The sequence below is a fragment of the Octopus sinensis genome, linkage group LG9, assembly GCF_006345805.1.
Source record: "Octopus sinensis linkage group LG9, ASM634580v1, whole genome shotgun sequence".
In the NCBI taxonomy this organism is placed as follows: Eukaryota; Metazoa; Mollusca; class Cephalopoda; order Octopoda; family Octopodidae; genus Octopus; species Octopus sinensis.
Window position 1 is genome coordinate 97,798,671 of NC_043005.1, and position 27,944 is coordinate 97,826,614.

Consider the following 27,944-nt stretch of genomic DNA (forward strand, 5'->3'; position numbering starts at 1 on the left):
CTTTTCTCATCATATCTTCTTTCTTCTTCCTCCTCCTAACACCCCACCCCATCATCATCATCATCATATCATTTCACTTCTTCCTACTTTCAAGTCTGCCAAAACAAAAAAACAAAACAAAAAACAAAAAAAACAAAAAAGAAAAATATGACTCAATAAAGATTCTTTTAGATAATAGATGTATATTTCAAAAACACTTTTTTGACTTTTCAAAGACAGCTTCTTATATTATTGGTAGAACTGTTAGCACACTGGGAAAAGTACTTATCAACATGCCTTCTGGTTTTACGTTCTGAGTTCAATTTCCACTTGGGTCACATTTACTTTTATCTTTTTGGAGCCAATGAAACAGGTGGGAGTTGAATACTCTGGCCGATGTAATCAACTAATCTCTTCTCCAAAATTTCAAACCTTGTGAATCATCATCATCATCATCATTATTATTATCATTATTGTTGTTGTTACAGGTGGCAAGCTGGTAGAATTGTTTGTATGCTGGAGAAATGCTTAGCGGTATTGCATCTGTCTTAATGTTCTGAGTTCAAATTCCTCTGAGGTTGACTTTGCCTTTCATTCTTTTGGGGTCAATAAATTAAGTACCAGTGAAACATTGGGGTTGATGTAATCGACTGGTTCCCTCCTCGCAAATTTCAGCCATGTGCATTCAGCAGAAACGAATTATCATAATTATTAATATTGTTATTGTTGTTGATGTTGTTGTTTAAGGTGGTGAGCTGGCAGAATTGTTAGCATGCTGGGTAAAATGCTTAGTGGCACTTCATCCATTGTTATGTTCTGAGTCCAAATTCTGCAGAGGTCGACTTTGCCCTTGATGCCTTTGGGGTCAATAAAATAAGTACCAGTTGAGCACTGGGGTCGATATAACTGACTTACTCCCTCCCTCAAAATATGAGCCTTGAGCCAAATTTTGAAACCATATTATTATTATTATTATTATTATTATTATTATTATTCATCGTTTAACGTCCGCTTTCCATGCTGGCATGGGTTGGACGGTTTGACTGAGGACTGGCGAGCCAGATAGCTGTGCCAAGTTCAGGATGGCTGCACCAAGTTCAGGATTGATGAAATAATTACCAATTGAGCCCTGGGGTCAATGTAATCAACTAGACCCTTCCCCCAAATTTCAGGGCTTGTGTCTATATTAGAAAGTATCATCATTATTATTATTATTAAGAAGGTGGCAAGCTGGCAGAATCGTTAGCACACCAGGTAAAATGCTTTGTGGCCTTTCGTCTGTCTTCACGTTCTGAGTTCAAATTCCACTTAGGTCAACTTTGCCTTTCATCCTTTCAGGGTTGATAAATTAAGTACCAGTCAAGTGCTGGGGTCAATGGGATTGACTATTCCTCTCCACCAAATTTTAGGCCTTGTGCCAATAGTGGAAAGAATTATTATTATTGGTTAAAGCACGAAGAAAAAATAGCTGCTCATGTTCTGAGTTCAACATTGCCTTTTGTCCTTCTGGGGTTAATGAAATAAAATGCCATTCATGTATAGGGGTCAATGATACTGACCAATCCTGTTTCTCTAGAAAGAGGGGCCAGGTGTCTGACTTAGAAACTGCTACTACTACTACTACTACTACTACTACTACCACCACCACCACCACCTCTACCGCTGCCATCGCCACCATCACCATCACCACCACTGCCACCACCGCCGCTGCCCACTCCACCACCACCACTACCACTGCTGCTGTAACTATCACTGAAGACATTGCTGTTACTACTACAACTATCACAGCTTCAGCTAAAAATAGTAATAATAATAATAATAATAATAATAATAATAATAATAATGATAATAATAATTACAATAACAACAACAGCAGCAACAACAAAAACAAAAACAATGACAACAGCAACAACAGCAACATCAACATCAAGAATGACAACAACAACAACAGCAGCGGCAGCAACAACAACAACAAACACCCGGAGTCAAAAAAGAGCACCAGTATCTAACCGCTCCAAGAGCTGAATAAAATAGGAAAAAAAATTGTTTTAAATGATCCCAGAGTGAATTATTGATTATTTGAATGGAACAAACCAGGAAATAATTTATTCCTCAAGGATATGCTGAAAGAATATTAATGATGTTCAGAGAAGTATTTCAAGACAAGACAAAAAAAAACCCCAGAAAATCTAGAACTGTATTTCAATTTGTCTTTTGATCACCAGCACTACCAATACTACCATCAGCATTATAGTCGTCGTCATCATCATCATCATCATCATTCATCATCATCATCATCATCATCATCATCATCATCATCATTGTCCCCACCACCACCACCACTGCCACCACCACCACCACCAACACCACCACTGCCACCACCACCACCACCACCACCACTGCCACCACCACCACCACCACCACCACCACCACCACCACCGCCGCCGACGCCGCCGACACCACCACCACCACCACCACCACCACCACCACCACCACCACCAACACCACCACCACCTCCACCACCACCACTTCCACCACCGCTGCTGCCGCCATGAAGACGGCGACCACCACCACCACCACCACTGCCATTACCACCTGCAGTAACATAAACATCCTCACCACTGTCACCTGTTGATGTTGTCGTACCTATGCCACTGCATTATTTTCCCCACCCACACACTTGTTACCATTTCCAAGCACACTAAAAACAATCTGCATAATATTCCTTCAGATGATATACAACATGTTTTTAAATATTGTTTGAATTTTGAAGAAAACTGAATTGCCGTCAGCTTTTGAAAAGTTATATGTATGTATGTATGTATGTATGTATGTATGTATGTATGTATGTATGTATGTAGATGTATATATAACATATATAATACATATATATATATATATATATAGTACGTTTAAATAGTACGTTTAAAGTCGTGTGTTGAAACAGATATCGTTATATTTCGGAATGGTCATATTGCCAGTTTAGCCAATAAAAACACAAGCACTATATATTTGGTGTTATTTTGCTTCAGTGATATTTATTTTTTACATTAATCTTAATCTTATTTCGGCCAAAGTTCTTTCGTCACACTCCTGTGACCGCATCAGTGGTCCTTTGTTTTCTTCTCACTTCTGTCTCTCCTTACTAACCGTCAGCCATTTTGTATTTCTATTGTATGTCTTCATTTGCGCATGCTTATACCTCTATGTGCGTCTATGTTTATTTAGTGTGTGTGTGGGGGGGATGCCTGTAATATTTGTATCTTCTGGTTATATACATTCTTGTAATTTGTATTTTGTTTTTGTTGTTTTTGTTCTAATTTTGTTCATGTGTTTACATCCACCCATTATTATCATTACATATGCTTGTATGTATGTATAACAACAATATTAGTAATAATAATAATAAATCTAATCGAAAAAAAAAAAAAAAGAATATATATATACATATATATATATACATACATATACATATACATATATATATATATACATATATACACACATATATACACATATACATATACATATATATACACATATACATATATATAGATATTCATTTCTATTTCTTTAATTACCTGTGTATTTATTATGTTTGCAGGATCCACTATTGTCATATGTTGTGGTGTGCGCTATTGCTCCATTCTATGTATGTATATATATATATGTATTGGCGTTAGGAAGGGCATCCAGCCGTAGAAACACTGCCAGATTTGACTGGGCCTGATGAAGCCTTCTGGCTTCACAGACCCCAGTAGAACCGTCCAACCCATGCTAGCATGGAAAACGGACGCTAAATGATGATGATGATGATGATGATGATGTATATATATATTCTTTTTTTTTTTTTTTTCGATTAGATTTATTATTATTATTACTAATATTGTTGTTATACATACATACAAGCATATGTAATGATAATAATGGGTGGATGTAAACACATGAACAAAATTAGAACAAAAACAACAAAAACAAAATACAAATTACAAGAATGTATATAACCAGAAGATACAAATATTACAGGCATCCCCCCCACACACACACTAAATAAACATAGACGCACATAGAGATATAAGCATGCGCAAATGAAGACATACAATAGAAATACAAAATGGCTGACGGTTAGTAAGGAGAGACACAAGTAAGTGAGAAGAAAACAAAGGACCACTGATGCGGTCACAGGAGTGTGACGAAAGAACTTTGGCCGAAATAAGATTAAGATTAATGTAAAAAATAAATATCACTGAAGCAAAATAACACCAAATATATAGTGCGTGTGTTTTTATTGGCTAAACTGGCAATATGACCATTCCGAAATATAACGATATATATATATATATATATATATATATGTGTATGTATCTATGTAGCTGTGTGGTAAGTAGCTTACTTACCAACCACATAGTTCCGGGTTCAGTCCCACTGCGAGGCATCTTGGGCAAGTGTCTTCTACTATAGCTCCGGGCCGACCAAAGCCTTGTGAGTGGATTTGGTTGACGGAAACTGAAAGAAGCCCGTCATATATATGTATATATATATATGTGTGTGTGCATGTTTGTGTGTCTGTGTTTGTCCCCCTAGCATTGCTTGATACCCGATGCTGGTGTGTTTACGTCACCGTCACTTAGCAGTTCGGCAAAAGAGACCGATAGAATAAGTACTGGGCTTACAAAGAATAAGTCCCGGGGTCGATTTGCTCGACTAAAGGCAGTGCTCTAGCATGGCCGCAGTCAAAGAACTGAAACAAGTAAAAGAATATATATATATATATATATATATATATATATATGTATATACACACATATATAAATATATACATACATAAATACATATATGGTGCACCTGAGCACTGTATACAATAATTTCATTATAATATGTGTCTGCATGTGTATATGTATTTGCAAATAGATGGATATGTATATATAAATATATAGAGATCTATTTATCTATACATGCATACATAGATCTGCACATACATATATGTATGTATATATGTGAGTATATATATATATATATATATGTATGTATAATAATGAAGGTGGCTAAATGCAATATGAAACAAAAAAAATTCAAAAAATTCAATTGTCACAAGTTGAGACTGATGGTGGAGGGTAACACCTCCACTGCTAGAAATCATCATCATCATCATCATCGTTTAGCGTCCGCTTTCCATGCTAGCATGGGTTGGACGGTTCAACTGGGGTCTGGGAAGCCAGAAGGCTGTACCAGACTCCAATCTGGCAATGTTTCTACGGCTGGATGCCCTTCCTAACGCCAACCACTCCATGAGTGTAGTGGGTGCTTTTTACGTGCTACCGGCACAGGTACCAGATGAGGCTGGCAAACGGCCACTGTCGGATGGTGATTTTCACGTGCCACTGGCACGGTGGCCAGGCAAAGTTGGCAACGGCCACGATTGGAGGGTGCTTTTTACGTGCCACCGGCACGGAGGTCCGTCGGGATGACGCTGGCGACGGCCACGTTCGGATGATTCGCTTATGTGCCACCGGCATTGGTATCACAGCTACAATTTCCATTGATGCTGATCGATTTCAATTTCGATTTTGATTCTGATTCTCACTTGCCTCAACAGGTCTTCACAAGTAGAGTTTTGTGTCCCAAGAAGGGAAGGTATGCATAAGTGGACTGGTTACATCCCAGGTAGAGGCCACGGGTTATGGTCTCACTGTCCTGCTGGGTCTTCTCATGCACAGCATACTTCCATAGGTTTCAGTCTCTAGTCATTTCCTCGGTGAGATCTAAAGTTCGAAGGTCGTGTTTCACCACCTCGTCCCAGGTTTTCCTGGGTCTACCTCTTCCACAGGTTCCCTCAACCGCTAGGGTGTGGCACTTTTTCACACAACTATCTTCATCCATTCTTGTCACATTGAAAAACTGTTACAGCCATAGTAAGCACATTTTATATGCACTGACAGTGGAGATAACCACCCCACAGCAAGCGAGATCATTACACTATAGTTTTGTTTGAAAATTACAAACTCATCAGCAGTGACTACTCTGACATGGGTAATGATGCAACTTTTCGTGCACATATCACCAAAAAGGTTGCAATGTGCAGGCGAGTGAACTCTGAATGAACCATGAGAACATTCAGAACAAAGGACAAGGAGATTAAGGTGGGTATTATAGTTTAAAAGTATTACTTTACAGTATGTACTGAGTGCATTTTTAAAGCCAGTGGCCATAGTGAGTAAGTTTGCAAGATTTTGAATCACAAGAGAAGTGATCTAGAGATCAATGGTTCTAGTATTTGCTATGACAGGATATGAATCAGTTCACTTATATATGCAACATTAACTTATGATAAAAGTAACATAAGAATTGTACAAAGTGGTCTGACATCAAAATGTAAGTTGTTTTTGAATATAAATATTTAGACAGAAGCGTTAGTTGGATTAGCACTGGAATATGATGCAATTGTCTATTGCCAGCTAAGTAAAAAAAGTTTTATGAAATTGGTAGTGAAATACACCTGTGACAAGTGTGAAATAAATGGTAGAGGTGGGATTTGTGTGGAAGTTGATTATTTTAGAACTAAGAACATTGAATGTTGAACGAATGAAATGAAATGACACAGGGGAGTTATGTGTATGAAGAGATGTAAGAGCATTGAAGATATTCTCCAACCTATACCAGAATAGAAAAACTGATGGTGCCAGAATGAGAACACCAAAGATGGCAGTAGTGTTGGCGAAGAAGATGATGATGAGGAAGGTGAAGGGTAAGAGGAGGAAGAGGATAATGATGATGACAGTAATTACAGCAAAGTTAATGATAACAACGATGATGTTTGTGAATACAGTGACAAAAACACTGCCAGAGAACTGATGGTGACCATGGTGATAATGATGATGACAGTGTTGATGATAACAACAATAATGATGATGGTAGTAGTAGTAGTAGTAGTTGTTGGTGGTGTTGTTTGTAGCAGTGGTGATGATGATGAGGAGAAAGAGAAGGGGTAAGAGGAGGTGGAGGAATAAAAGAAAGAAGAGCAGGAAGGTGCTATGATAAAATGGAAGAAACCCTGATGATAATGATGACGATGACAACGACGACAACAACAATGAGAATGGTGGTTGTGGTAATGATGATGATGATGATGATGGGTTGGAGTAGGCAGAGGAGCTGATGGAGAAGGACAATAACTATGATAGTAATATATATATTAAAAAAATCATCTTTCCAAGACTTTTCAGATTTTAATTTCGTATTTATTATTTTTAGTTCCTATGTTTTTTGTTATTTTGTTATATTTTTATGATTATTTTTTCCCAATCATGAATCTTTCCAATCATGAACATTTCTTGCTCATTTCTCCCAGGAATCTTATTAGATTTCAACTGCAAACCTGTTTCAGGTTCACCTCCCTATATCAATTCTATTTAAAACTACAATACTACTAATATATCACTATGACACTACTGTTATATTACCTCTATATTACAAACATATTTCTACCATATTACAAATGCATCAAAGACTATCGTCATATTACCACCATATTACTTTCATATTACAACAGCATTACTGTCATATTACTGTTATATTTCTCTCATATGGCTATAGGTACAAGCATGGCCTAGATGCAGGCATGGCTGTGTGGTAGGAAATTTGCTTCTTAATTGCATGGTTTCAGGTTCAATCCCACTGTAAGGCACCTTGGGAAAGTGTCTTCTACTACAACACTAGGCCAACCGATGCTTTGTGAGTGGATTTGGTAGACAGAGACTGAAAGAAACCCATCGTGTACACACAGACACACACACACATGTGTGTGTGAGCGTGTGTGTATGTGTGTGTATGTATGTATGTATGTATGTATGTGTGTGTGTTTATGTATTGCTGTATCTATGTGTGTGTGTGTCTGTGTGCATGTTTTGTCTCTTTGTCTTGACATCTTATGATTGTCGGAAATTCATGTCACTCATTTCCAACAATCACGACAATATTCTGCAAAAAGAAAAAGAAAAAATCTGGCTACAGGGAAATATTATCTTGCTTTGAAGCAGATAAGGGTTGGTGACAGGAAGAGCACCATGGAAAACCTGCCTCAATAAACTCCATTCGACCCATGTAAGCAAGGAAAAGTAAATTTTAAAATGATAACGATGACAATGATAATAAGAATGACGATGATGATGATGGTGGTGGTAGTGGTGGTGGTGGTGGTGATGATGATGATGATGGTGGTGATGATGATGATGATGATGATGATGGTGGTGGTGGTGGTGGTGGTGAGTAGGATGATGATGATGATGGTGATGATGATGATAATGATGATGGTGATGATAATGATAATGATGATGACGATGATGATGATGACAGCGATGATGATGGTGATGGTGGATGTATATGATGATTATGATGATGATTACTGCCACATGACTACCACATTACCATCATGTTACTGTATGACTGTCATATTACTATTATATTCATCATTGTTGATTGCGGTTCCTCTGTAGACAATGCTGAATCTCTTTTTCTGATGCCATATATTCATTATCCATAAACATGGCAAAAAAAAAAAAAATCAAAAAGAAATATAATAATGGAATATAATGAATACTTCAAGTGGATTTGAAGAAAGTTTTCTGAACAAGACTCTTATATACTGACTGAAGTGTTGCACTGAAGACTTTGGACTGAAGTAAATATTAATATATCAATGACAGTACAAAAAATATACAGTGCAGTACAGTTTTTACTTCATGTATTTTCACCAATCCTGTGGGATGGGGGTGGGGTTTGGAACAAAGTTGAGAGATTCCTGTAGTTTGAAATAGAAAATGGCCACAGACCTACTGACACAAATTCATCATCATCATCATCATCATCATCATCAGCAGCAGCAGCAGCATTTAACGTCTGTTTTCCATGCTGGCATGGTTGGATGGTCTGAAGTCTGAAAAGCCAGCAGCTGCACCAGGCTCTGATCTGATCTGATCTGGCAAAGTTTCTATAGCTGGATGCCCTTCCTAACGCCAAACCACTCTGAGAGTGTAGCAGGTACTTTTTACGTGCCACTGGCACAGGAACCAGTCAGGTGGCCCACACATGTTCTTATACACATGCAAACACAAACACATATACAAACACATATAAATACATATAAGTGAGTACACACACACACACATATCTGAATATATGGTGAAGTCTCCTGTTGTAGATGACAGATGAGAATTCAACAATTTCTTGCAGAGCAATCTGCACAGATGATGTGTATGTAGTGATCAAATGATGGAGCCATGTATTAGCTAATTCCCTGCATCAAATTGATATTTCCTGCACAGGTGCATGGTGTGCCATGCCTCAGATGTTGAAGTGATTGCAGAGAAATGGGAAATGAAGGGATTTGCTCAAGAACATGATGCACTGCTTGATCCAGGAATTGAAACCACAATCTGGACTTTGTGTGTGCAACATGCTAACCACTTAGCCTTGCACCTTCACTACACACACATACATACATACATACATACATACATGTGTGTGTGTGTATATATGTATATATGTGTGTGTGTATATATATATATATTAATTCATCTACTACACATGTGGGAAATTCTGCCTGTGAGTGTGTTTGTGGAGTTGCTAGCTAACTCCTCCTACATCGTTTTTATCAAATATGATGAGACTTGACACTGGAAACCTCATGGCATACTCAGATTGTTGAAAAAAAATCGATAATATATCCAATATATTTTATTTTAAAAGCCAGGAGAAATAACCCATCTTTTTCCCAAATTATTTGGTAAAAATCAAATTGGATCTACTTATTTCTTAGTATTTGAACTTTTAGAGTTATTTTCGCAATTTATTCAGTACACATAAATAAACAAGTAAATAGTATTTTCCTAAACAATAGTTCCACTTATTTCGGTTAGTGACTTATTCATGAATATACCAACACTAGTACCCCTGAGGGTAATATTCTCTGTAAATGCACAAAAACCGTTTTAAGGGCTACATACTTTACATTATTTACATTATTTACATTTGACGGATACTTGTCCTCATCTTGTTTGTTGTTAACACAACATTTTGGCTGATATACCCTCCAGCCTTCTTCAGGTGTCTTGGCGAAATTTCTGTAGTCAACTGTATTGTCAATCAGGTGGTTCACCAAGAAGTCATACCCAACGATTAGTGTAGTAGTACCATAGTCAACTGCTACACAGGTAAAGGTGATGCTTTAGATAGAAATAATTACAGAGCTATCAGATTGTTGGATCAGATGATGAAAGTTATGAAGAGAATCATAACCCGACTAATTAGGGAGAGTTAGCCTATATGAGATGCAGTTTGGCTTTGTCCCAGGGAGAAGCACCACTGATGCTATATTTCTAGTAAGACAGCTGCAGAAGAAATACCTAACCAAAGATAAACCAATGTACTTGGCCTTTGTTATCTTGGAGAAAGCCTTTAACAGGGTCCCCTGATCCATTATCTGGTGGTCAATGTGAAAGCCAGGGATAGATAAGTGGTTGGTGAGAGCTGTACAAGCTATGTACAGGGATGCTACAAGTAAGGTGAGGGTTGACAATGAGTACAGAGAAGAATTCAGGGTATAAGTAGGGGTTTACCATGAATCAGTGTTCTCAACCCCTCTTGTTCATCATAGTCCTCCTGGCGGTAACAGAGGAATTTAAGACAGGCTGCCCCTGGGAGCTCCTCTATGCTGATGGCCTTGTTCATATAGCTGAATCCCTACCAGAATTAAAGATGAAGTTTCAGGTATGGAAGGAAAGTCTAGAATCCAAAGGCCTTAGAGTTATCCTAGCAAAAACCAAAGTCTTAATAAGTAGGAAGGCAGATACATCGCAAATCCCTTCTTGATCTGTAGAAAAGAGTAGGTAGAAACTCCATAAGGTGCACCTGGTGTAAACTTTGAACACATAAAAGGTGCTGCAATATCAGAGGAAGGTTAACAGGGAAACTAGCTTTTGTATGTGGAAGATACACAGGTAGAATATACTCTGAAAATGTGCAGAAAATAGATTCCATTAATTGCCAGGGAGGCAAGTAGATAGCTTCCGTTATCTAAGTGAGCAAGTTAGTATTGGAGGTGGATGCTCCGAGAGCGTATCTGGGAGAATAAGATTAGGCCAGGCAAAGTTTAGAGAGCTTCTAACCATGCTGCAACAAAGGGCCTCTCTCTCAAAATGAAAGGCAGATTAAATGATGCCTGTGTGCAAACAGGTATACAACATGGCAGTGAAGCATGGGCTGTGACAGCTAAGGACATATATAGGCTTGAAAGAAATGAAGCCAGTATGCTTCGCTGGATGTGCAATGTCAGTGTGTATGTACAACAAAGTGTAAGTGTCTTGAGAGAAAAGTTAGGCAGAAGTGGTATTGGATGTGGTGTGCAAAAGAGATGACTGTGCTGGTATGGTCATGTGATGTGTATGGATGAGGACAGCTGTGTAAAAAAGTGGTGATCTGTAACTGTGAAGGGAACCCGTGATAGAGATAGAAGACATGGGACGAAGTAGTGAAGTATAATCTACAGACTTTGAGCCTCACAGAGACAATGACTGGTAAGTGAGACCATTGGTGATATGCTGTGCTTGAGAAGTCCTGTCAAGCCAAGTGAAATCGTAGACATAGCTGATGTTGGTGTCACATAACTGGCACCTATGTTGGTGGCACATAATGAGCACTGTTAGAGCATTGGGCATCATGGAGACAAAGTGGCTGAGTTCCTTTCGAGTGTTGAGCCTCACAGAGGTAATGACTGAGACCTTTTGTATGATGTCATGCTTGAGAAGAAGACCCATGAAGCCGAGCAAAATTGCCATCATAGTAGATAATGGTGTCACACAAATGGCACTCGTGCCAGTGATGCATAAACACCCATTACACTCTTGGAATGGTTGGTATTAGGAAGGACATCCAGCTGTAGAAAACCAGGCCAAATCACAGTGGATTCTGGTGCAGCCGTCCAGCTTACCAATCCTGGTCAAACTGTCCAACCAATGCCAACATGGACAACGGACGTTAAATGATGATGAAACACACACACTTACATGTATTTAATATAATTATAATTTTTAAACACCAAATGTGTGTGTGTTTGTGTTTCTCTTGTTTAAAGACTATATATTTCAATTTGAGAGAGACTTGGCTATTATCTCTTGCTGATTGAGTGACAGCATCCAGGCAATTTCTCTCAATGTTTGGGTGTAGTGATAGCGACCAAAGTAGCAGTGATTGAAGGACAAAAATCTATGTTTCCTTTGCTTAATGATGTGAAACTGGAGCAAAGCTATGCACCAACGTTTAACAGCCACTGGGAGCTCTTTGAAACATATTTTATAATATAATTATACACTGGTAGGTAGATACAGAGATAAAGCGAAGCCAGTCATCAATCTTTATTTTTTGGTAAATATTATATCTCGTATTGCGAACAACAGCACCATTGCTTGCAGTTTCCTAACAGATCGGTCACTGGTTTATTAGTGAAAATAACATGTAACTGTCAGTACAACTTGGGTGAAACAAATACTATGTATGGTATTAAGGTATTATAGCTTGAAAGCACTTGTTTATTGATGTTCTTCCTCGTGCTAACAAATTTTACTGATGTACATTGACAAAAGATATGCACATACATATGCAGACACATACACACACACACACACACACACACACACATGCACACACACATACACAAGGGTGTGCTGAAAAGTTCCTGTCTTTAAGGGTGTTGCAACAGGCCTGGTTGGAGACCCAACCCGCCAAGTTATTTTTCAGGGCTTAGAAAAGCTGGACTGCTACAATAAGTGTGTGAGTCTGAGAAGGGAATATGGTGAATAAAATCATAATTAATTGATCTTCCTGTATTTTCTTCTACCAAAAGCCAGGAACATTCTGGCACCTGCTTGTATGTGCATATACATACATACATACATACATACATACATGAATACATACATACATACATGGGGAGACCTATCGAGTCAAGTACATCAACATCAAATAATCTTCAAATGGAAACTGTAGTTGTGATACCTGTGCCAGTGGCATGTAAAAAGCACCATCCGAATGTGGCCAATGCCAGCGCCGCCTTGATTGGCTTCCGTACCAATGGCATGTAAAAAGCACCAACCTATCATGGCACCAGCCTTCCCTGGCACCTGTGCCGGTGGCACGTAAAAAGCACCCACTACACTCACAGAATGGTTGGCGTTAGGAAAGGCATCCAGCTGTAGAAACACTGTCAGATCAGACTGGAGCCTGGTGCAGCCTCCTGGCTTCCCAGACCCCGGTCGAACTGTCCAACCCATGCTAGCATGGAAAACGGATGTTAAACAATGATGATGATGATGATGATACATACATATGTATATATATATATATATATATATATATATATATATATATATATATTTCAACAATTGAGGGTAAAATTAATTAATTATTAATCAATTTCACCAAGTATTCAGTATGTAAAGGGACCATTTAAGGCGAATTCAAAATATTACATTTTATAAAGGGCTTAGTAAAATAAATTACTTTGCCACATACTGAACTCATTAGAAATAGCAGCCAAAAAAAATTTTTTTAGCCATTTCTAATACTTAAAGAAAATTTCTCTCAGATAGTGTTTACTCAAAGTAACCCACGAAGGTATGGGGGTAAAAACATTAAAAAATCACAAGTGCAAAGATTATTTGAGAACGTACGTTTCTAGATCAGCCAAATACAATTCAACATTTCTTTCGTCAGCTCAAAATTTCTTAATTCGGACTTGCAAACACTGAAAGTAGGAGCATACCCTTTTGGCGACTTTTCACCTCCGAAGATCCGTTCAAACTAACAGTGCCAACAAATTCAAAATATGCAAGCGAAGAATTTCTGCCCTCCCCTTCCACCCACGTGGGCTAAACTAGCAAACAATGTTTTTCGGTGAAAACCGAAGCATTAAACAGAGAGAAAATGATATAATTTCAACAATTGGGGTAAAATAATTAATTAATTTTGAGTATTCAGTATGTAAAGGGACCATTTAAGGCGTAAATATTATTTTATAAAGGGCTTAGTAAAATAAATTACTTGCCACATACTGAACTCATTAGAAATAGCAGCCAAAAAAATTTTTTAGCCATATAATACTTAAAGAAAATTTCTCTCAGATAGTGTTACTAAAGTAACCCACGAAGGTATGGGGGTAAAAACATTAAAAAATCACAAGTGCAAGATTATTTGAGACGTACGTTTCTAGATCAGCCAAATACAATTCGACATTTCTTTCGTCAGCTCAAAATTTCTTAATTCGGACTTGCAAACACTGAAAGTAGGAGCATACCCTTTTGGCGACTTTTCACCTCCGAAGATTCAAACTAACAGTGCCAACAAATTCAAAATATGCAAGCGAAGATTTCTGCCCTCCCCTTCCAAAATTTTTTTTGGCTGCTATTTCTAATGAGTTCAGTATGTGGCAAAGTAATTTATTTTACTAAGCCCTTTATAAAATGTAATTTTGAATTCGCCTTAAATGGTCCCTTTACATACTGAATACTTGGTGAATTGATTAATAATTAATTAATTTTACCCTCAATTGTTGAAATTATAATTCATTTCTCTCTGTTTAATGCTTCGGTTTTCACCGATAAAACATGGTGTTTGCTAGTTTAGCCCACGTGGGTGGAAGGGGAGGGCAGAAATTCTTCGCTTGCATATTTTGAATTTGTTGGCACTGTTAGTTTGAACGGATCTTCGGAGGTGAAAAGTCGCCAAAAGGGTATGCTCCTACTTTCAGTGTTTGCAAGTCCGAATTAAGAATTTTGAGCTGACGAAAGAAATGTTGATTGTATTTGGCTGATCTAGAAACGTACGTTCTCAAATAATCTTTGCACTTGTGATTTTTTATGTTTTTACCCCCATACCTTCGTGGGTTACTTTGAGAAACACACTCTGAGAGAAATTTTCTTTAAGTATTAGAAATGGCTAAAAAAATTTTTTTTGGCTGCTATTTCTAATGAGTTCAGTATGTGGCAAAGTAATTATTTTACTAAGCCCTTTATAAAATGTAATATATATATATATATATATATATATATATATATATATTATACATACATATATATACTTTATTTAAAAGCAGCAGAAATATATCAAAAGCTGTACTCAGAATTTCCCGTTCCTGTTTGTTGGACAGTTTTCTTTTTATTTAAAAAAAAAATTGACCGACGATTACTAAAGTAATAGGTATTCAAATAAAGCATATTACTCTACCGCTGGTATTTGAGTACTCTTTTTTCCCACCTTGTTTCACATCTATGTGCTTACTCCAGTATATATATATATATATATATATAACAATTTAGAGAGTGACCCTAACAGTATTCGTCCACCAGAAAGAGCAGCCATAACTCACACCGCCAAGTAGTAGTAATTCAGAAATTAGGTGAAAATTTAAAAACATTTACCATAATTCATCTTTTAGACGTTGCAACGTTTGTTCTGTGTCATTAATGATTAAATTAGCTTAATTAAATAAATTAGCTAATCTACCATAGGTTACACTTCATCAGTAAAAAACCTGGGAGAGACAAATATACACGAGGCGTCTGTATCGATGCCTACGGAATATCTGTCTTAAAATTTTCAAGACTGACGTATTCGCGCCAAACTTATCAGCAGTAATATAAACTGCCGATTCAATCTCAGAATTATTCAGAAAATTATCAATTAGTCAATTTAGGGTAGCAAAAAAATTTCAATAGAAATTTTCGCTACCAGCGGCCTGGTGGAAAAGAGAAAATAGTCATCGACTAATATATAAATATAACAATTTAGGTGACCCTAACAGGTCATTCGTCACCAGAAAGAGCAGCCATAACTCACACCGCCAAGTAGTAGTAATTCAGAATTAGGTGAAAATTTAAAAACATTTACCCTATATATATATATATATATATATATATATATATATATATATATATATACATATATATATAAGAAGCACTCCGTCGGTTACGACGACGAGGGTTCCGGTTGATCCGATCAACAGAACAGCCTGCTCGTGAAATTAACGTGTAAGTGGCTGAGCATTCCACAGACACGTGTACCCTTAACGTAGTTCTCGGGGATATTCAGCGTGACACAGAGAGTGACAAGGCCGGCCCTTTGAAATACAGGTACAACAGAAACAGGAAGTAAGAGTGAGAGAAAGTTGTGGTGAAAGAGTACAGCAGGGATCACCACAATCCCCTGCCGGAGCCTCATGGAGCTTTAGGTGTTTTCGCTCAATAAACACTCACAACGCCCGGTCTGAAAATCGAAACCGCGATCCTACGACCGTGAGTCCGCTGCTCTAACCACTGGGCCATTGCGCCTCCACATATATATATATATGAAATACACATATACATAAAGTATAGAAAGAGGAAATAAAACAAAATATGTAACAAAACAATGTATGTATATAAATGTGTGTATATCACATATATGATGTAGAACAAAAGACTTTGATGCCAAATAATATACTGATTCGTATATTAGTATTATAAATAGCAATAAAGTAAAAATGAATATTAGAGCATGAAGACATCTGTAAGGGCTACAGTTACTCTGCTGCAACAGAATTGTCTTTTACTTGGAACTTCTGAGGTCGTCTATGAAAAGCTGTGGAAATGTTTCAAAACAGCCGACAGTCATATATATCAAAGTCAATGAGGTTGACCCTCTTCAGGGAATGTGTAGAGTGCCGTTTTCTCTATGGAGTCACAGCATAGACTATAAAGAAAGACCACTTTCATTCTCACGACAGCTCAAAATATTTCATGGCAAGAGAACATGACCAAAGAGAAGATCCTTGGACAAATTTCATCCCTCTCAACTATTGTTAGCCAACACAGAGTTGGTTTTGCTGACCACTGCTGTCATGTTAGACAACAGCCTATATAGGATCATTTTATTGTTGCTTTTTAATTGTGACAGTCATTGGGTTTTGACCACACACACACACGTACACACATGCACACATATATACACATATACATACACATATACACAAGTGTACAGATATACACACACACACACATACATACACACATACACAGGTGTGTGCAGATACACACATACATACACATTCAACATATTCACACATGTATGGGAATATACATAAATACTCCCACACATGTATACACACATTAGCACACTTATGCATAGATATACGAATGTCAGATGGACTGGGTAGAATAAAAAAAGACATTTAGTATATTGTCCTCTCTCTCTCTATATATATATATATATAGAGAGAGAGAGATGCTCATTTACTTGAAGCGATAAGATTCGTTTCAGCTTCGCATGACTGTTTGATTCTAGGAGACTTCAGCGCTCCCACGATCGACTGGCCCGCATCAATTTGTACATCATCTTCCCGGTTCAGCCAGGCCCTTCTTGACGTGGCTGAAGATTGTTTTCTATCGCAACATGTTGAATATCCGACAAGGCATCGGTCTGGGCAGCAGCCATCTATGCTGGATCTGGTATTCTCCCGCTATCCAAGATCAGTGTCAGATGTATCTGTGTGCGCCCCTCTTGCCAAGAGTGATCATGCGGTCCTGAAGCTCGTCATGCACACAACTTTTTCTACACCCACGACTACTTCGCTGCCACGTAGAGTCTTCTCTGCAATTAATCTTGAAATTTTAACCGAGGCTTCCGCGATTCTGGACTGGCGATCCCTGATGACGTTGTCCTCAGTTGACAAACTATGGTCATCCCTCAAAGCATATGTAATCTGGTTGACTGACCAGGCAGTTCCCGTTGGGCTTCCCAAGAAGAAGAAACACAAGCCCTGGGTGACGAAGAAGGTTAAACGAGAACTTCGGCTCAGAGATATTGCTTGGGTTGAATTCAAATATCTGGATTCGACTGCAGCTTTTGAGGTGTACAAAACTCAACGAGACCGAGCCTGAAAATTGAAAAGGAAGAACGCTTCAGTTATGAATACAAAATCGTGGCAAATGCCAGTAGCAATCCAAAAACCTTCTTTGCCCATGTCCAACGGAATTCCCGCTTGAACAACCAGATTGCAACGTTGGTAGACTCAACAGGCGTATCGATTGAGGACCCTTATCAACAGAGTCAATTATTTGCCGAGGCTTTTTCAACTATTTTCAAACAAGATGATGGCCGTGAACCCCCTCCATTTGATAGATCGGTACCTCCAATGCTTCGATTGGTCATCACGCGGGACGAAGTTAAATGTGTTATTCAAGGCCTCGATGTCAACAAGGGTCACGGCCCTGACGGCATACACCCACAGGTTATCAAAGTGTTGGCTCCGGTCATCTGCGAGCCCTTAACACGTCTATTCAATATGTCATTGCCGACGGGTGTTATACCTGCGGACTGGAGAACAGCGATAATCTGCCCAATTTTCAAGAAAGGGAGCCGCCAAGACCCGCTTAACTACCGACCGGTTTCCCTTACATCAATAATGTCAACAATCACACTCGTATGGTGCTCTTTGCACCATGCTAGCACGGATGCCAGTCATCAAAATGATTTTGATTTTGATTTTGATTTCACTTGCCTCAACAGGTCTTTGCAAGCAAGGTTTAGTGACCAAAGAAGGAAAAGTTATGCATAAGTGGGCTGGTTATGCTCCTGGTATAGGCCACAGGTTATGGTCTCATTTGGCTTGATGGGTCTTCTCGAGCACAGCATATTTCCAAAAGTATATATATATAATGTATATATATATATATATATATATATATATATATATATATATATATATATATATATACACACACATCTATGTGTCTGTCTATTGTCTCTATCTCTTTCTATACACACACACACACACATGCACGCATATATATTATATATATATATACATATATATACATACATAGACATGAGTGTGTGCTTGCACCCATATATTCACACACACACGCACATACAGATACATGAATACACACATACACATATACATACACATGTTTGTATATAAGTATATACATGTATATATGCACATAAACATTATGTACAGACATGTGTGCTATACATATAATTATACATACATATAAGACATTAATATGAACTCATGTATGTCTACAAGTGCACATAAACGAATAAAATCAATCTACACGTATCTAAAAACCTGTCAGCATGTGTGTACATGCAATGTGTTCTTGTATACACGCGCACATGTGCGTAAAGGTATATGATGATGATGATATTAATAATAATAACAACAACAACAACAACTACTACAACAAAAACAACAATAATAACAAGGAGAAGAAGAAGGAAAAGAAGAAGAAGAAGAAGAAGAACAACAACAACAACAACAATAATAATAGTTATTATTATTATTACTATTATTGCTGTTGTTATTATTATATACCTTTACGCATGTGTGCATGTGTGTACAAGAAAAATTAGATTCCTATTCAAATGGACACGAAATTAGAAAATAATAGATCAGATGTAACGATTGTTGATAAGGAAAAGTGAAGTGGCTTACTTAACCCATCACGGCTGTTTGATTTCAGGGTCATAAAGAAAGTGGAAGAGAAGTAAAAAAAATACAATCCCTTAAAAGTTTGAAATAGGAAGATTCTGGAACATGTGAACAGTAAAGGTTTTGCCTATAATAATTGGTTCGTTGGAAACAGTAAGCAAAACTATAGACAAATGGCTGGAGGAGATTGGAATAGAATGCCCAGTAGAGCTCCTACAGCAAGTTTGTCTCTTAGAAACAGCAACGATTATCAGGAGGGCTCTAAGCACTTGTGGATGCCTAAATAGTAACCTGCTATCCATTTAATTCCTACCAGGAATAAAACCGAACCTGAGCCAAACCAAAATGATAATAATAATAATAATCCTTTCTACTATAGACACAAGGCCTGGAATTTTTGGGAAAGGAACAAGTCAATTACATCGACCCCAATGTTTCACGGGTACTTAATTTATCGACCCCAAAAAGATGAAAGGCAAAATCAATCTTGGGGGAATTTGAACTCAGAATGTTAAGATGGATGAAATGCCGCTCAATATTTTGCCTGATGTGCTCACGATTCTGCCAGCTTGCTGTCTTAATAATAATGGTAATAATAATAACAATAATAAGATGTCTGTTTTCATGCTGACAGAAATTGAATGGCTTGAATGGAGGTGGTGAGCTGGAGAACTGTACAATGCTCCAGTCATCTGTTTTGGATTGGTTTCTATTGTTGGATGTCCTTCCTAATGCCAACCACTTTACAGATTGTACTGGATGTCTTATATGTGTCACCATCATGGGTTCCCCTTTATGTATCACTGGCACAGGTGCCCTTTTATGTTTCACAAGCACAGGTGCCTTTTATGTGTCATTAGCATAGGTGTCTCTTATGTGTCCCTGGCACAGGTGCCCTTTTATGTTTCATAAGCACAGGTGTCTCTTATGTGTCACTGGTACGGATGCCTTTTATGTGTTACTGGCACTGGTTATGACCATGATTCCACTTAGCTTGACATGTTTTCTCAAGCACAGCTAATTGCCGGAGGTTTTGGTCACTTCTCATCACCTCCATGAAACTCAACAATCAAAAGCAATTTTTCACAACTTTGTCCCATGTCTTCAAGTGTCCACCCTTCCACAGGTTCCCTCCACAATTAGAGACTGGCACTTCTTTACACATCTGCCTTCATCCATATATATCATATGACCATACTAGCAAATAATAATAATAATAATAATAATAATAATAATAATAATAATGATAATAATAATAATAATAATAACAATAATAATAATAATAATAATAATGATAATAATAATTCTGCTCAATATCACAGATTTGTTTGTCAGATGTTTGACCTTAACCAGTTGACCATGTCCCTTAGTGGCTGACGATATGTGCATCTCTGATCACGAGCAGAAGTAGTTGCGGAGCACCATAACCATGTGTTGAAAAGAATTCTTTGGAGTTTGAATAATTCACTTCTGGAAACATGGGTGTTTTGTTCAACATCCTTAAACAACCCTTATTCAGGGACCTTTTGAGCGGGATGGGTTACTCAGCCAGAAGAAAATTCTAACTGGGCTCCATCTGCAAGGTCATGCACTGTTTATCTTTATATGAGATCACCATGTCGCGCACATATGGTTGTGATGCATGTGCCTAGTGTACCCTTATCAGAGGGGTAGTCATGATGGGTATACTGGGCTTTGTATATTTGTACCCCAGTGTCACTTTGATGGCATGCACTGCTCTCTCGCTCAATAATAATAATAATAATAATAATAATAATAATAATAATAATAATAATAATAATAATAATAATAAATGCCCTGATGCAGTACCAGGCAGTGGCTCTCATGGCTTCTGATCTTAACTGATTGGAAGTGTTATCATGTACATTGTTTTGTCTTGGTATAAAAGATGGGCTACAGCAAATATTCTGCTCAATACCACAGATTTGCTTGTCAGTTGTTTGACCTTAACCAGTTGAGCATGTCCCTTAGTGGCTGACGATATGTGCATCTCTGATCACGAGCAGAAGTAGTGGGGGAGCATCATAGCCATGTGTTGAGAAGGATTCTTTGGGGTTTGAATAATTCACCTCTGGAAACATGGGTGTTTCGTTCAACGTCCTTAAATAACCCTTATTCAGGGACCTTTTGAGCGGGATGGTTACTTGATCTGAAGAAAATTCTAACTGGGCTCCACCTGCAAGGTCATGTGCTGTTTATCTTGATATGAGATCACCATGTCGCGCACATATGGTTGTGATGCATGTGCCTGGTGTACCCTTATCAGACGGGTAGTCATGATGGGTATACTGGGCTTCGTATATTTTACCCCAGTGTCACTTTGATGGCATGCTCTGCTTGCTCACTCAATAATAATAATAATAATAATAACAGAGTTGGAACCTACATACATTGGAAGCTATGCCAACATTATGGAATAACAACAGAAAAAAGATGGTATAGGCACACACCAGAAAAGGTCACAGAAAACGAGAAAGCAACCATACTCTGGGATATGCCGATACACACAGATAGAGAAATTAAGGCCAACAGACCAGATATAGTTGTCAGAGATCATGAAGAAAAAAAATGCTTTCTAATTGATGTATCAATACCGGCTGATGACAACGTGTCTCTAAAAGAAATGGAGAAACTCTCAAAATACAAAGACCTGGAAATAGAGGTAACTAGAATGTGGAATCTGAAAACAGAAACATTCCTATCATAGTAGGTGCATTAGGCATGATAAAAAAATATTCAGACAAATACATAACAAAAACACCAGGACTTACAAACACATATAACATACAGAAAATTGCACTACTAGGCACTGCACACATCCTACGCAGAACACTTTCTATACAATAACCATCAGAGCATCACAACAAATCACAGCACATACCCAAGGCACACAGAGCTGTGCTCGGTAGTGAAGTGAAGGCACGCTATAAAAATAAAACTACTGAATAATAATAATAATAATAATAATACCACAGTAATTGGTGCATTGGGAATGATAAAGAAAGGAGCTGAGAAGTATATTAAGCAACTCCCTGGTAACTCCAATCTCCATGAACTACAAAAGATAACCTTGATGGGTTCAGCCCATATACTACAGAAAGCACTCACCATCTAAAATGGAATGAATGTTGTGATAATTCTAGCATGCGTAGCAAAACAAAAGTGCCCTTGTTGCTCTTGGCCTCCGGAGGATGCCCGGTACGAAGGCAGCTGAAATAAAGTTACAATGAAGAGAAACCATAAATGATAATAATGATAATAATAATAATAATAATAATTTCAAATTTTGGCACAAGGCCAGCAAGTTTGGGGGAGAGAATGAATTGGAGAGAATGAATATGTCATTGGTGATGGGTGTTGAACCTGTAGACTGGAGAACAGTGATAATCTGCCCGATTTTCAAGAATGGGAGCCGCGAAGACCTGCTTAACTACCGACCAGTTTCCCTTACTTAAATAATCAGCAAGATGTTCGAAACCATCCCTAAGAAAAGTATGTTGCTCCACCTCCAAAACACAGCCTCTATCTCTGATTCCTAACACGGTTTCATGCCGAAGAGATCATGCTTGATCAACTTACTGGTAATGGAAGAATTGGTGACGCGTATCCTGGATGATGGTGATGCTGTTGACATCGTTCTATTGGACTTTGCCAAAGCTTTTCACTCGGTTAACCACCGCCTATTACTTGTCAAGCTTCAAGCATATAGTTTCCATCCGGATATTGTATGATGGGTTGGTGCCTTCCTCTCAGATCGCTCCTTCCAAGTCCAAGTTAATGGCTTGCTGTCCGACGTCTCCAGTGCGAGCAGTGGCGTGCCTCAAGATTCAGTGCTTGGGCCGTTATTGTTTTTAGTCTTCATCAATGACTTGCCCGACAACCTCACGCAACACGCCCTTCTATTTGCCGACGATGTCAAACTGGTCGCTCCTCGCAGTGATATAGATGATCTTCGCCGATGCCTCCACCAAGTTTGGAGATGGTCAAACGAATGAGACCTGTGTCTGAACGTGTTAAAGTGCTGTCATCTGCCTGTTGGCTCTTCTCGTGCAACTCAACTTGATTTCAAGCCGGGTCGTCTGCTGCTGGAGAAGACCGACCAGGTAAAGGACCTGGGTAGCTTGCTGGATTCTTCCTTTTCGCCTTCGGCCTAATGCGTCCATGCTGCCAACAAAGCACGCGGAGTTCTGTTTTTGATTCGACGGTCATTCGGAATGCTCACAGCAGCCATATTCCTACCGCTCTATGTCACCTTGGTGAGACCCATATTGGAGTATGGGATTCAAGCCTCTTCTCCTTATCTCCTCAAAGACATACATCATCTCGAAAGAGTCCAGATGCTGGCTACCCACATGGTTCTTGGTCTCAAGCATTTGTCTTATGAAGAAAGGCTGAAGACACTTGACCTTTATTCTCTCGAAAAACGCCACCGCCGTGGTGATCTCATTCTTGTTTACAACATCATAAGCGGAAAGTGTACCCTCTCGAAAGAGCTGTTCTTCACTCCTGCTCCAGAGCGTGGGCTGTGGGGTCACTCCGTAAAGCTCTATCTACAACGATTTCATCTCAATCGAAGGAGAGGGGCTTTCTCCGTCCGGGTTGCAGATCCGTGGAATAAGCTGCCGGACGAGATAGTGAAGATGTCGACGACCATTCGGTTCAAAGTCTCTCTTGACCAGAAATGGCCTGAACTCTTTGTATGAACATCCTCCCTGTACGTAACTCCATGTCCCCCTACATGGCCTTGCTTTTGCTTTTTGAGCCAATAAAAATTGAATTGAAATTGAATTGAATTGATTACATTGACCTCAGTACTGAACTGGAACATATTTTATCGACCCCAAAAGGATGAAAGGCAAAGTTGACCTTGGTGGAATTTGAAAGGCAAAGTTGACCTTGGTGGAATTTGAAAGGCAAAGTTGACCTTGGTGGAATTTGAACTTATAATGTAAGGATAGACAAAATGCTGCTTGGCAATATTAATAAAACGATAAAAATGATGAGATAAAAATAACTGGGTCATGCTCTTGCGAAGACCTGTTGAGGCAAGTGAAACCGAAATCAAATTCGATGACTGGCATCAATGCTAGCGGTATGCAAAGAGCACCATCCAAACATGAACGTTGCCAGAGTGGCTAACTGGCTTCTGTGCCAGTGGCGCGTAAAAGGCACCATCGAGCATGATCGTTACCAGCGTTGCCTTATTGGCAAAAAACATTCAAGCGAAGTCGTTGCCAGTACCACCTGACTGGCCCCCGTGCCGGTTGCACGTAAAAGCACCTACTACACTCTTGGAGTGGTTGGCATTAGGAAGGGCATCCAGCTGTAGAAACTCTGCCAGATCAAGACTGGAGCCTGGTGCAGCCATCTGGTTTGCCAGTTCTCAGTCAAACCGTCCAACCCAGGCTGGCATGGAAAGTGGAATTGTCAATATGCTGTACTTGAGAAGAAGACCCATCATGCCAAGAAAAATAGACATGGTAGATGCTGGTGTCGTGCAACTGGCAGTCATCCAGAGGCACGTAAAAGCACCCATTACACTCTTGGAGTGGCTGGTATTAGGAAGGGTATCCAGCCATAGAAACCATGTCAAATAAGACAGGAGTCTGGCGCAGCCCCTCAGCTTGCTAGCCCTGGTCAATCCATCCAATCCACAACAACATGGACAATGGATGTTAAATAATGATGATGATGATGATGATGATGACGATGATGACGACAATGACAACGATATATAAAATAAGGTCAAATAAAAAAAGATATAAGATGCAAATAGCTTATTGATCTGCTGATAGAAACAGCTGTAAACTCACTCTTACTCTCACCTTTCTTGACTAATTAAATAATGGCTTTTTAGCACCAAAGACACACTTCGCATTGTTGTTTTTCCTCCATTTTCTTATTGTATTTATATATGTATATACATATATATATATGCAAACATATATATAAATATATATGTTTATATATAATGGTAATATATTGGTATATGTATATATATATATTATATATATATATATATGTGTGTGTGTGTGTGTGTGTGTGTGTGTGTGTATGTATGTCACGTGACATCATGTGACATCACGTGACCGACCAGTCCATCAGATGTTGTTACACATCACTGGTCACAATGCGTTCGCATTGTTTTAGCCTTCGAATGACGCCACCCCGCTGGCTAAGCGAGCAGGCCAACAGAAGAAAGAGTAAGAGAAAGAGTGGTGAAAGAGTACAGCAGGGATCACCACCCCCTGCCGGAGCCTCGTGGAGCTTTTAGGTGTTTCCGCTCAATAAACACTCACAACGCCCGGTCTAGGAATCGAAACCGCGATCCTACGACCGCGAGTCTGCTGCCCTAACCACTAGGCCATTGCGCCTCCACATGTATGTATGTATGTATGTATATATATATATGAACATCAATACGTGTATGAATATATTCATATATAAATATACACACACACACACACACACACATATATATATATATAATTATATAAACATATATACATATATAAATATATAATGATAATATATTTGTATAGATATGTGTGTTTAGATATATATATATATATATATATATATATATATATATATATATATATATATACATATACATATACATAATATATATAAATATAGATATATGTGTGTATATATATGTGTGTGTGTGTGTGTATATATATATATATATATATGTGGTGTGTGTGTGTGTGTGTGTGTGTGTGTATTACACACACACACATTATATTTATACACATCAGCATCATTAACATTCAAAGTCCATTTTCCATGCGGGCATGCATCGATGTTTTCCCAATATAGTTTTGCATGTGTACAGATGTGTGAATGTAAGTTATGGTTACATATGCACAATACACACACACACACACACACCTGTACATGTGTGTGTGCATGTGTACATATATACATATTTACACACACGCACACACACACACACACACACACACACACACACATATCCAAAAGTTCTTGTAATACATCACTGGCAGTAAAATTGGTCAATTGATAAAACTGATAGTTACTGGTATATATTGATCTTTTCAATATCCCAAATAAATATTACTCCACACTTCAAGATTAAGTTCTCTCTTTCTTAGTGGTGTGAATACATAGTACTCTAGTTACAGTCACACACACACACATATATATACATATATAATATATATATACATATATATATATATATATATATATATATGTGGGGGGGGTGTAGTTATATGAGTGTATGTGTGTATCTATATATATATATATAAAACAACGTTTCTGCTTATTTGATATATATTTTTGCATTTAGCATTGATTTCATTGCATTCTTTGTTTACTTTTGTTTTATCAATAATTATTATATTTTGTTTGTTTGACTCTCACATTGATAATTGCTGGGCAACTGTAAGGATTAACACTTTATAGAAAGCTAATAGGAACCATCAAGAGTGATTTCAATTGTTATTGTATTACTATTGTTGTTGTTGTTGTTGTTATTTTTACAATTCTTCTTCTTCTTCTTCTTCTTCTCCTCTTCCTTCTTCTCCTCATCCTCCTCCTCCCACATTCCCCCTCCTCCCCCTCTTCCCCTCCTTGCTGTTGTTGTTGTTATTTTTACAATTCTTCTTCTTCTTCTTCTTCTTCTTCTTCTTCTCCCTACCCTCCTCCCCCTCCTTCCCCCCCTCCTTTTCCCCTCCTTTCCCCCTCCTTGCTGTTGTTGTTAATGTTGACCTGTGGAATTATGTTGTACAGCTGCTATCACGTGTGGAACGGATATAGCTGACCCCATCGTGAAGATCATGTTGCCACCTTTCCTTTGATCAGCAAAGACAAGCAGTTTTTCTCTGTCTGGTGGCTCTGGCAAAAGAGGTTGTGTGCTGGATTGCATTGAAAGGATTAAATACAAACACTTTCCTTCCCAGTCAAAAGCTTTTCAGCATTTTAAAATTCCATTCGAAAAGGAAGGTGAAAGTTGAGAAAGACAAGAAAGTTAAATGTAGTGAAGAGGACCCAAGTGAATGGGTCTGCTCTAATCTAATGACTGTTGATGCATGAAGTGTATGGAGGTGTTCCATGGTACTTCCAATGAGTAGAGTAGTTTGTGATCTGTGGAATTTCCTGGAGGACTCTGAGTGGCATTTGTCCCCCTATTGGGGATTTTGTTTGTTAAGATTTCTTTTGCAAATTTTTTAGTTTTATTGTCTGTATATTTCTAGCTAAATCCCCACTGTCTTTCTATTGTTCTAAATGTTTTTTTTTTGTGGCCCTTGTGGCCTATAAAGAATTATTATTTTTATTATTAATCAGTTAAAGAAGATTTAAGAAAAGAGGAGAAAAAAGAAAATAAAAAATGTGAAGGACATAATAATAACTAGCATTATGACCCAGCGTTGCCGGGTCATAGTGCTAGTGCATGCAT

The 27,944-nt window shown here is 38.2% G+C and overlaps 2 long non-coding RNA genes across 2 annotated transcripts; both read left to right on the forward strand.

Annotated features, from left to right (window-relative positions):
* Positions 1 to 4,413: 4,413 nt before the first annotated feature.
* LOC118764719 lies at positions 4,414 to 11,176 on the forward strand. The gene is made up of 3 exons (XR_005000523.1): positions 4,414 to 4,426; positions 5,587 to 5,590; positions 11,028 to 11,176. It is a non-coding gene; the product is annotated as an uncharacterized LOC118764719 (long non-coding RNA).
* A 123-nt stretch (positions 11,177 to 11,299) lies between these two features.
* Positions 11,300 to 25,218, forward strand: LOC118764720. Its single transcript, XR_005000524.1, has 3 exons — positions 11,300 to 11,311; positions 13,694 to 13,700; positions 25,036 to 25,218. It is a non-coding gene; the product is annotated as an uncharacterized LOC118764720 (long non-coding RNA).
* The last annotated feature ends 2,726 nt before the right edge of the window (positions 25,219 to 27,944 follow it).